A 10,519-nucleotide genomic window follows, 5' to 3' on the forward strand; every position below is an offset into this window, starting at 1 on the left:
TCAGGTACAGGCACAAGCGTGATATCTAAACGAAGTTATTGCGTTAGACAAGAAATCTACACTGTATTGTTAATGACGAGTGATGTAGGTGTATGGTGGCTGAATGCGGACTAGATTCGGAAAAAAATGCGTACAGATATCTGCTTACAGCATATAGCTATGAATAGGATGAAGGCCGCAGACATCACGCAACTACATGTACGTTACTTGTCGACATGTATGACCGTGTATTTTATAACAAGAAATAATATCATTGAAACCCAGAATCGATTTTCTCGTTCCTATCATCAGTGGGAAAAATACGGAACTAAAGTAAAGGATACAACCAAAGAAACCGCAGTGTTAGTTAAGTACTGTAATAGAAAGGTGTTAGAAACAACATCATGATACAAGTGCAATAAAACCACTAGAGGAAACGCAGAAAGGTAACAAGAGTACGTAACCAAAGGTGAGAAGGCACTGAACGAAGTGTCAACCTACGAATACAACCTCAGTGCAACAACGTGCTCTTTCTGCTTACACAAAACAGGCTTATGAATACGTATACAAACTGCCTCAAGGACGTTCAACTGTTGAACATAACTTACAGCATAGCATCATGTGTATTGTTGCAGCATGCATTGATGCATACCAGCGTGTGTTCGGAGTTGACATTGTCCTATTTGCTAGCTCCGGTACTAACTTCCGCTGCGTAGGTGGGGCAGTTTTGCAACTGATTGACCGTAGTCCTTGAGCGACTGCCTGGTTACGTAAGAACGGTTAATTACCACTGGTTACCAGTTCATATTGTCGGATAAGGACTACCGGTACTGGTGAACCTAAAGAAGGGCACTTTCTGGTGCCAGACAAGGTTCTACAGGCATTGTTTTGCTGGCGCTGCAACTACTTCCTTTCTTACCTCCATTCAACAAGCCGATATCGTTCAAGGAGACTGGAAATGAGGAATCTCTGTTGTCGTCGCGCTGGCTCTCTGCACTGGCCAGTTACTGCACGCCACAGTACCTGTACAGAGACTGCGCCGGACATTCCTCAGTGACATGACCAGCCGCAATGCCAATGAACATGCGTTGCAACATTATTCACAGTCAGAATCTGAGTATTAAAGATACTGTAGTGATTGTTGGATGGGTAGCCAACTTCCTTTAGCTATACGCTGCTGCTGGTTAGAGAATGCTTCTGTAGTACTTCATAGATTACTTCGAAGCACTGACGTCACGATCAGGCCAAGTATGGAAGGTGATTCTGATGGTGCTGTGCCGTGACTTCAGTGGAGACGACCTGATGTTGCTCAATGGACAGAAGACAATGAGAGGAGATCAGATAATGCTCCCTTTCTTTTGAAGTGGTTCTTACAGATAGTGGTCTCAGGAACTAGTCTGCGTCAAGGAATTCAGGCCATGCCAGACATACGTGTAATGTCATTATGTGCGACTGCCATTAATATTATGAACGTTGGTGGCCAAGTCAAGAGAGCAGAACTTTTACTGCAACTACAGGCACCCTGGCACTGCTTTCACAGTTATACGGGAAACTGATCCTATCCAAGCAAGAGCAAGACATCATCACATTAACCTCAGTACCGTAGTAAATTCAATGCTCAACCACATGCCCCGGCACGCTTCGGCTTCCTATAGATTCTGTGGTCTGAACAGGCACGGACGGGACGAGGCAGGCTAGTCCTTGCCAGCGCTGGTGTAGCGTATCTGCAGTTCAGCGGACAATAACCCTTCTGACTGCTGTAGGATTACCTATTGCAAAAAACACATCACTGTCTGGTGATGTGCTAACCACGCGTGCTTTGGGTGGGAGGTGATGTGTTAACCATACTTTGGAAGTTGATGGAAGTTAGCTAAACCATGCTTTGAAAAGGGCGGGCGAGGAGGAGGGGTCTACGAGATCTTGCGAGACCTGCGAACACCATCCATTCGGCGCACCTATGCCTATTAGCAAGAGTACATAACCTCTGCGTGGATGTTACGTACACTTGATATTACGGTATGTAATTGTTTCGCGTGGTTTGGGTGAGCACTGAGGGAGAAGCTTGGGAGTATTCGGAGGGCATCTGGTGCCGATGGAATGCACTGGCAAGATGTTTAAAGAGAGTAAATAACCTCCTGGGAGTTCTGCACTCTTCATCATACCAGCATGCCTTTAAACAACAAACAACTTCTGATGAGTACCGGTACTACTATACATGCTGTAGTACCGATACTCATCAGAAGTACAGAATCGGTTTGAAGGAATGATAGTTTGTTAGTTACAAACATGTTTATGGAAGTCCGACAACCCCTTCCAAAGAAACCGGTAGTGCCTTTATCTTGTTCATCAATCGGGAGGGGGGGGGGGGGGTCCGCGGGTAGACGCGGCTATTCTGGAGAGAAGAAAGATATGTCGGTCTAATTGGTGGGTCAATGTAAAGACGCGTAAGCAAACTGTTGTTTGTTTGTGTCTGTGCATGGCTGCAATGTGGAGAACCTGGGTATGGTCTTAATGACGCCCATGAAAGATCACGTATAGGGATTACCAAACCACAATGCAAAGTTATAAACAAAACATACCGAGGTTAAGTATACCAACACATCGGTACCTTCCAGGGAATAGCCTTCTCTCACTCTCTCGTGGCAATGTGGCGTGGGTTGCTTCTCATTCTTCATTCCCGGTGCTGACGTAATAGTGCGAGGTTCTCTGGCAAGCAAGTAGTCAGCCTGCAGTGTTTACGCAGACTGTCTGGATCACAATTACCATTGCGCCACGTCTGCTGCAACATCTGCTGGCTGGACGTGTTTTCATTCCTCTTTCTCCCACTCTCCACTCAGGAACGCTGTTGACTGTTCGATGGGCGCCTCGTCTTGGCAAAGTCCCTTTCCCAGCACGTTCGAATCATCCCCTCCGATCGCCTGCCGAGTGTAGAGTAGATACAAGCGATCCCACAGCATTCTCCCCGCAAATCACCGGACACTAATAAGCCATGCCAGACGTTGCTGATGGCACGGAATCAGCTTGGTTCGCATCACAAATGAACCCGAGACCATGACAATCTCCTGCTATTCGTACCTGCTCTCGCCGCCATGGCTTGGCACAAGCGTGATTGTTTTCCCGACCAGATTTCCCACCACAGGATGCCAGTAAATGAATCAGCTTTCGTGGTGCCAGAGTGTCGTGCGTCCTATATGTGCACAGGCGAGGCGCCATGCAAAACTGCTAACTGGATATACATGCTGAAAGATACCGCCCCTCTCACCTTTCACTGGCAGTTGTTGTGTCACAAGAACAATGCTGAGATGTACTCTGGACAGAACAGGTACAGTGCCCGGTACTGGATTTAGTGATTCTTGCCTGATAAGGATCTTTCCTTGTTGATTAGCAGTTGAGAAGCATGCGCTGTGCACCAAGCTTGCATGCCTGCATGCTCGGGAAGACGGTCCTCTTCGTCGTTGCCCTGTTGTGCTGCTCGCTCCGTTATCGATGGTGGTGTTGACAAGTAGTTGGAAGGCGTTCAATGACGCACTCGAGCTCTGCCTGGCTGTTCCGCTGGACGAAAGCTTGACACACATGCGCAGGCGAAGCGCTCATCCCACTCGTCGTCGGTACTGGCCGCATAAGGCTATGTACTCTGCTGACATGTAGTGCTTTGGTGCTGGCCGTCAGTCTGTGCTTGTTTATAATTACCATGGCTGACGACAGACTAGGACCACATGTACGTGACTACTCACACTTTGCGACTGTACTTTGCGATTGTACTTTGTGATTCTCGCTGCACATCGTGTCTCTATTAGGCTGATGCATGCTGCGGCGTGGGCCGACCCGCCAGTCGAGCAGAACTGTCAAATGCCGCACTAGACACTTCGCAGTGTTCGCGCTGACATTAGTGACAATAACCCTGGAGCTGCGGCTGAAGTATTTCTCACATTTTCTGCTCGCGACATAGCGCGAGATCCAGAACAGTGTTTATTCTGAACAAAATATTTACATGGCGCGTGGCCGGCCAGTCCGACCAAGACAGTGGCGGATATGACTATGAGCATAGGCTGATAGAGCATCGCGAGCTACATGTACATGCACATATGTAGCTTGTCAATTCAACGTCGTTTGACAGGTTGTCAGACGGTGCGATGTCACCCCAAGTTAGTTAAGTACACATACGAACAGGCACTTGAATCAAGCTGGCTGGCCTACATTATTATGTACTCGTAATGCATGCAAGAAGTACTGCTACTACTAGTATCCGCGGCACAGCAGGTGGCGAGCAGCAATCACTAGCAGAGGGAGTCAAGACAAGGCTTGGAGTTAGAGTAGTTGAACTGTATGCAGGGATCATGAGAGCAGGGGCCATATTGGCCTGAGTTGGCCGGTCCACCCACCACTGCGGCATCAGTACCCCGCACGTTTTGCTCATTTCGCTTATGCTAACCGGCACAATGAAGACAGGACACGCCACAAACTGCACGTTCCAACATATTGGTATTGTACTTACCAGAGGACATTTACCGACATATGCTTGCCACACTGGGTAGCCTGGCGCCATTGTCGGTCACAACTAGTTGTTTAATGTTTCCTTTGAAGGCTCTGTGACAAATTATAACTCACCCCGTGCACCTTTCAAGCCGCAATCATTACCGCCTTGGCCAATAGCTTAGTGATCACCCTGGGATGGTGTCAGGAAGAAGCGGCTCGAATACTTACCTATTCCCCTGCCTGTAACTTAGTGTAAGAGTCATGGACTTCTCTGGTTCCAGCACGGAGTTGATGCCAATGATGGTGAAGGTCAGAACCTCGAAGCATTGCCAAGCGCCAAGCGTCGAGCCAGGGTCGCAATGAACGTTTTAATTGGCGAGGGCATTGTCATGTCGCTTGTTATCAACTCCAGTGCCTGTACACTGGATCTGCTGGATGGGAGCAAGCGGAGTATGATCGGTCTTTTGCTGTAGGAGTCATGTACATAGTCAGTGCCATTAGTGCTTGGCGACAGCCTGGTTCCGTGTCGCCTGTCGGCAAGGAACGACTGCTCCATGCCCAGTATACATGTACAACAGTTACATCCTTGCATTCGTTATGAACACGAGTGTGCACATGTACAATGTACAACACCATGTTGTCATGTTGTCTCTCATACCGGAATATTACGGTACATGCGCAGCACTGACTGTGTCTGGGGCTTTCTGTTTTATACATGTACATGATTATACTTTATAGCCCATACTGGGCAATAGCGTTTCCGTGTGCGCAGATCCTTGATCATGGCACGTTGTTTGTACATGTACATAATCATTGTACATGTACAGGCTCATGAAGGCCAAAGGGGAACGCCAAGCACAGGGGTCCAGGGCAGTACCTGCACATACCGGCACTGAGTACTGGCAGCCTAACTCAACTGCAACTGTTGGTTATGTGCTGATGATATTGCCGACTGAAGTCTGTCTGAGCTGAGTGTCAGACGGTGACATCACCTGTACTGGCGTAACCATGACATCACACTGGCGTCTCCGCACGCATTCCAGTCTGACCTACAGGCAACGGGCTTGAACTGGGGATGGACAACTGGGCAGCATTGCCAGCAAGCACCCTAAAGAGAAATCAACCTACAGAGTCAGTACAACACAGCCTCTGCTGATGTTGGCACCCTTTTCGCTCGGATCGCTAATAATAGTTGCCAAGCGTTTTCCTAACGCCGTAGACACCACTCCGACATGCTACTCATGTGCTTGTACACTCAAACTTAACGTGGACACCTGTCATACGCATGCCTAGTGTGAAAAACCTGGGCTTGAGAAGTAAGTATGTAAGTAGTTGAGTGCTCATACTCAGTACAGTGTAGTAGTGACTAGTGTGCGGGGTGCCTACATTCCTGATAACTGTACGTATACAATGTAGAGTACGTGACGTCATGTCGACAGTGATACTGGGAAAAGGCAATGAATAGGTAATGTTGTCCTTTCCCATCGAGCGATTGTCTCAGTGCCAGTGCCAGTGCCAGGGTGTCTTTGTGAGTTCTGAACGCAAGATCTTAGAAGTGCCAGAATTCAGGTGTCGTAACGTGTCCCGTGGGTGGAAACGCGCTTCTCGCCCCTTGTTTCGGGGCGCCTTCTGCGCATCAGTTCCGCGCGTGTGGTCCTTTTCGACTTTCATTTCGCTTGGCACGGCTAAAATTATCCCTTCGAAGCTTCAAGCCTATTGAAGGTGCCTACACCACCACTTCAAGGTGGCTATGTTACAAAACCCAGAAAGAAGGACGATCTTATTGTTGGGAATGTAAAGAACTTGTAGCAAGTACGATGTAAATTAGACCACTGTGGTAAATCAGACCGCTGTGGCAACATTGATTTAAAACAAGCTACTGAGCAGAGCGGTATGTTCACTTGTCTGCAGTTGGGAAAACATGTACATGTACATGTACATGTACTGCACAACACGGAGAATAATAGCCATCATTCCCATTCGCAAGTACATGCACAGCTAAGAATAGCATCTTCCTTCATGAAGCCCTCCTCCTTCTCCCGCCCTAAAGATAAATTTGTAACTGACTCCCTGCGTACACGAGATCAACAAATTGTTGAGCAGTTGACGCAATCGGGTGCATTATATTCGGCTCAGCTCTTTCTCGTCACTCGCCCGTGGCATGCAATGGCCGCGGCTCTGCGCGGGAGATACCTTTGATCCTGTTGCGTCGTTTGCAATCAATCTTTTGTGATTGCATTGGCTATTAAAGCGATGATGGAAACCATGAATCATTATTGAGTCTTGATCAATGGACGCAGCTTGTTTTATGCACCTCGCCTGCAGCCACACAGCAACTACTTGTTACTTTATCAGAGAGACCCAGGTGAAGATAAAGCTGGACCTCTGGTTGCTCCGGCCTTCTATGAAACAAGTATATTTCATTCTATCCACATGCATTACTCGTGTTAACGAAGCCCAAATGAGGCTAATGGAAGAGAAAGTGTCGATTACATAATGCAAACGTTGAGAAAGGAAATTCGTCGTCAATCCTCTGCTCTTAAAGGGGCGAGCGAAAACTAAATTCGGCAACGTACGGACGTCATGCCAGTCGAGGTAGTATCAACACACGCTGGGCACTCCTTGGTCGGCTTCTTTGCTGTGAGAAAGTGTGAGAATGTGTTCCTAGTCCGCTGGCCTGTGTGTAGCCTCTGCAGGTTATTGTTCTTAGTGGGATTTGGCCGCGGGCAGGGAGTGGATTGATAAGACGAAATCGTGCAGGGAACCTCCACTAACACTGACATTTGTGTGCCGGCAGAAATAGGGGACACACGGATTGCTCTGCCACCATCAGGTCAGGAGTAATGTGGGGCCAGCAGCAGAAGTCGAACTGACGAGAGAGTTCCTTCTGCACCTGACGGCCCGAAGCTTCCAGGCACCCATTCCCTATTGGAACGAAAGTGTGACCCGCGGACAATAGATTGCCTGAGGTCATCCAGGAATGAGCGGGTGCTGAGTGGTAGGGTACTGGTTGCTTACACACACAAGACCTCAACCACTACTAGCTGTCACACTGGCCTGGGCGCAAGAACAACAGCAAGAAGAGAGTGGGGTATACCGGTAGTGCGCTGCCATCACCAACAATCCCTCTATAACAACTTGGCTTTGTGTTACTTGTCTTGACCATGTCACTTCCTTTGTCTGCATGTCTGTCAATCGTTGAACCATGCAGTTGAAAGGAATGCGCAAAAGTAGATCAAAGTTCTACATTCAGTTCGCTTATGGCGGAGGACTAAACAGCTGGCTAATTACACACCACGCCATCATCACATGTATTTGTCTGAAACACCATTAGTATTATGAAGGTGTTTGGCTGGGCTTTCGGCCTTTCAGCAACAATAGTTGTTGTGAATAACAGAGGACCCGTGGCGTGAGGTGTGATATTGCACATGCAGCAAGTACATTGTACCACATGGATTGTTTGCCTGATGTTGGCCATCAATCAGTATTACTCCAACATCTCATCTCGGGAACAATGGACGAGTCAAGAGAAGTGTCTCGAATTATTACTCATAATTGGGTTTTTTGGGCATGGTTAATGAGGACATTATGCATGCATGAATGGATACGTGACAATGTTCAATGAAGAAGCTAGACGCGCCAACTGATTCACGTCCACGTTCACATAACCATAGGGCGCTCTCAATGTAGATGACCCCTACCTAACTCCTCCACACCACTGGAACCGGCGCGAGGATACCCCTAAAACACAATCAGCGAGACAGATCCACTCTGGGGCCTCTCGAAAAAGTCCCTTTTCTCCTTGTTTCGCTCTCAAAGGAACTCTTCTGCGGTCTCCGCCGGCAAGCAGCAGGGGTGTGTGTTCGCCCACCTTTATTACACCCTGGGTGGACACTGGACAGATACGTCTATTTCATGGCGCGAGAAAGCTTCAGTCACTTCTACCGGTCCACACACTAGCTATGTTTATCTTCGTTCAAGACTATGATTATTGAACTGGCTTCAACTCGATCAAGTGATTTCGAATACAGTACAGGCATGTACAGTGGTCCGTACCATTCCAGCCACCTCCCCATACTCTACTCTACTGTACTAGTAGATCTACTCGTACTAGGCAGTGCTGTGAAACTTTCTGTATTATTATGGAGAGAGACCGGAGTCTATTGATGCTGTGCTCAAGTCTGCACCTGCGTTTGAACCTTACTTTACGGAGGTCACCTGCGCACGCAGTTTATCCTCTTTTCCTGTTCTCAGCATGCTGCATGCAGTGGTACAGTTCACTGCAGCTGTTTTGGTCGTCCTTTTAGTAGGCTAGTAGTAGTGCTGCTATTGGCCATGGAGCTCTATCGAACACTATAACAAAGTACACAAGTGTCGAGTCTAGTGCACTAGTGGTGTAGGTGTGCGTCGGGCTGGCTGTGAAGTGTAAGGGAAGTACCTCCTGTTGAAAGTCCTTGAAAGAGTGCAGCAGCAGCAGCAGCAGCATGTATGCGTCGAGTGGACACAATATCCGCAGGCCATGAACAAGTGATGATGGCGATAAATTCACTCCTACATTTACATCACAACCACCTAAGCATGCTTGTCACGCGCACACTCACAGACAGTATCCAAGCTGCAAAATGCAGAGGGAGGGCTGCACGAGCTGTTCAAACTTACTTCTGTTTTTTTCTGAAGATGATGTAACGAATTCAGGAGTAGCTACACACTCCCAAACACGGTCTCAGACTTGAAGCAGAGACCACCGACACAGGGTCCATCACCACCCCTGCACATTATAACACAGCCCCATGCATCGTAATATACCCACACGGACCAGGACATCCCCACATTTGCCCCAGGGACACGTCACTAACGGGAACCTCACGCTTCCACCCTTCTTTCATCCCATGTAAAAACGTGTCTCAACTACTGTTCTAGTCGGCTAATTGCACCCGTAAGACACACCAGACTTAAGGCCCCAGGTTCGGATAAACAACAGCTATTTACATAGACGAATTGGGCACAGTACATTTGGCACGAAATCTAAATGCAGCTGTGGTGGACATGCTTTACGCGTGGTCCTCGCCGACATCATGTTTCTAGGCTGAAGCAGTTGTGAGACAAGACACCAACGGAACAACAACGTGTCTGTTACTAAGCTAGCGAGGGAGGACAACAAGGGTGTTGCTAGTGCTGGTGTTTGATGGGGAATACCAAACGTCCTGTGTGGGCTGTTTGTTCCTCGGTGTGTGCGTGTCGGTACTAAACCTTTGCAAAGGAAAACATGTCTAAGGGAGGATGTTGCCTGTTAGATATCACACAGCTGGAAAGGACATTGGAAAGAGCAGAGTTGTTAGCGGGGTGTGTTGACCCTAAACCTGCATTCGTTCATGCAATTACACGGACAGACTGTATACCTGTTTACACAGGATTTTCAATGCTGGACTTTGTGTGCTATGCCGTGTATTCTTCGTCACTGCAGTTAGGTCCTTAGGATGAGTTAGGATGCAGGCCGGATTGATGATCGTTACCGTTGTCAAAGGGGAATAGTGTTTACAACTGGTATCACCACAGGCGACTCACACAGTCCGAGGAGTCTCAAGACAAGTGCAGCTACTAGTGTGCATGTACATGTGCAACACGCACTACTACTACTACTAGTCATTAGCGATGTACGTCTCAGCCCCTTGTCCCAGCCGCACATGCCCGATTGACAGACGATTGACAGGTACGTCCGAGTTGACGTGCTCTGCTATGCATGCAGCTTTTTCGTGTTTTACTGCTGCTGGCTGGGCCGTCATGGATGGGACGGATACAGCACGCTTGCATGCACGCTATGGCACACAATACGACTTACGAGAATCTCGGGCGCAACTACACTTGTGCAAGGCCCAAGCGTAAGGCACATGTGCGCTGAGAGTAAGACTAAGAGCCCAGGGCCAGGCTGACTGCTGCATGGCAGATGTATAGGTACACGTCTGTACTGAGATAACAATAGAGTGCAGCACAAACAACCAGTCCTACTCGCAATAGCTACTGCCTACTGCCGTACTAGCATTGTGGCATGTACCGCACGCGCAAT

At 48.3% G+C, this 10,519-nt stretch overlaps 1 long non-coding RNA gene across 1 annotated transcript; it reads right to left on the bottom strand.

The window, feature by feature from the left end:
* Positions 1–3,594, bottom strand: LOC135822354 (uncharacterized). The gene is made up of 2 exons (XR_010554474.1): positions 2,559–3,594; positions 1–1,278 (listed from the first exon to the last, which is right to left on the bottom strand). It is a non-coding gene; the product is annotated as an uncharacterized LOC135822354 (long non-coding RNA).
* Between the last annotated feature and the right edge of the window lie 6,925 nt (positions 3,595–10,519).

This window comes from Sycon ciliatum, chromosome 8, assembly GCF_964019385.1.
Source record: "Sycon ciliatum chromosome 8, ocSycCili1.1, whole genome shotgun sequence".
Taxonomy (NCBI): Eukaryota; Metazoa; Porifera; class Calcarea; order Leucosolenida; family Sycettidae; genus Sycon; species Sycon ciliatum.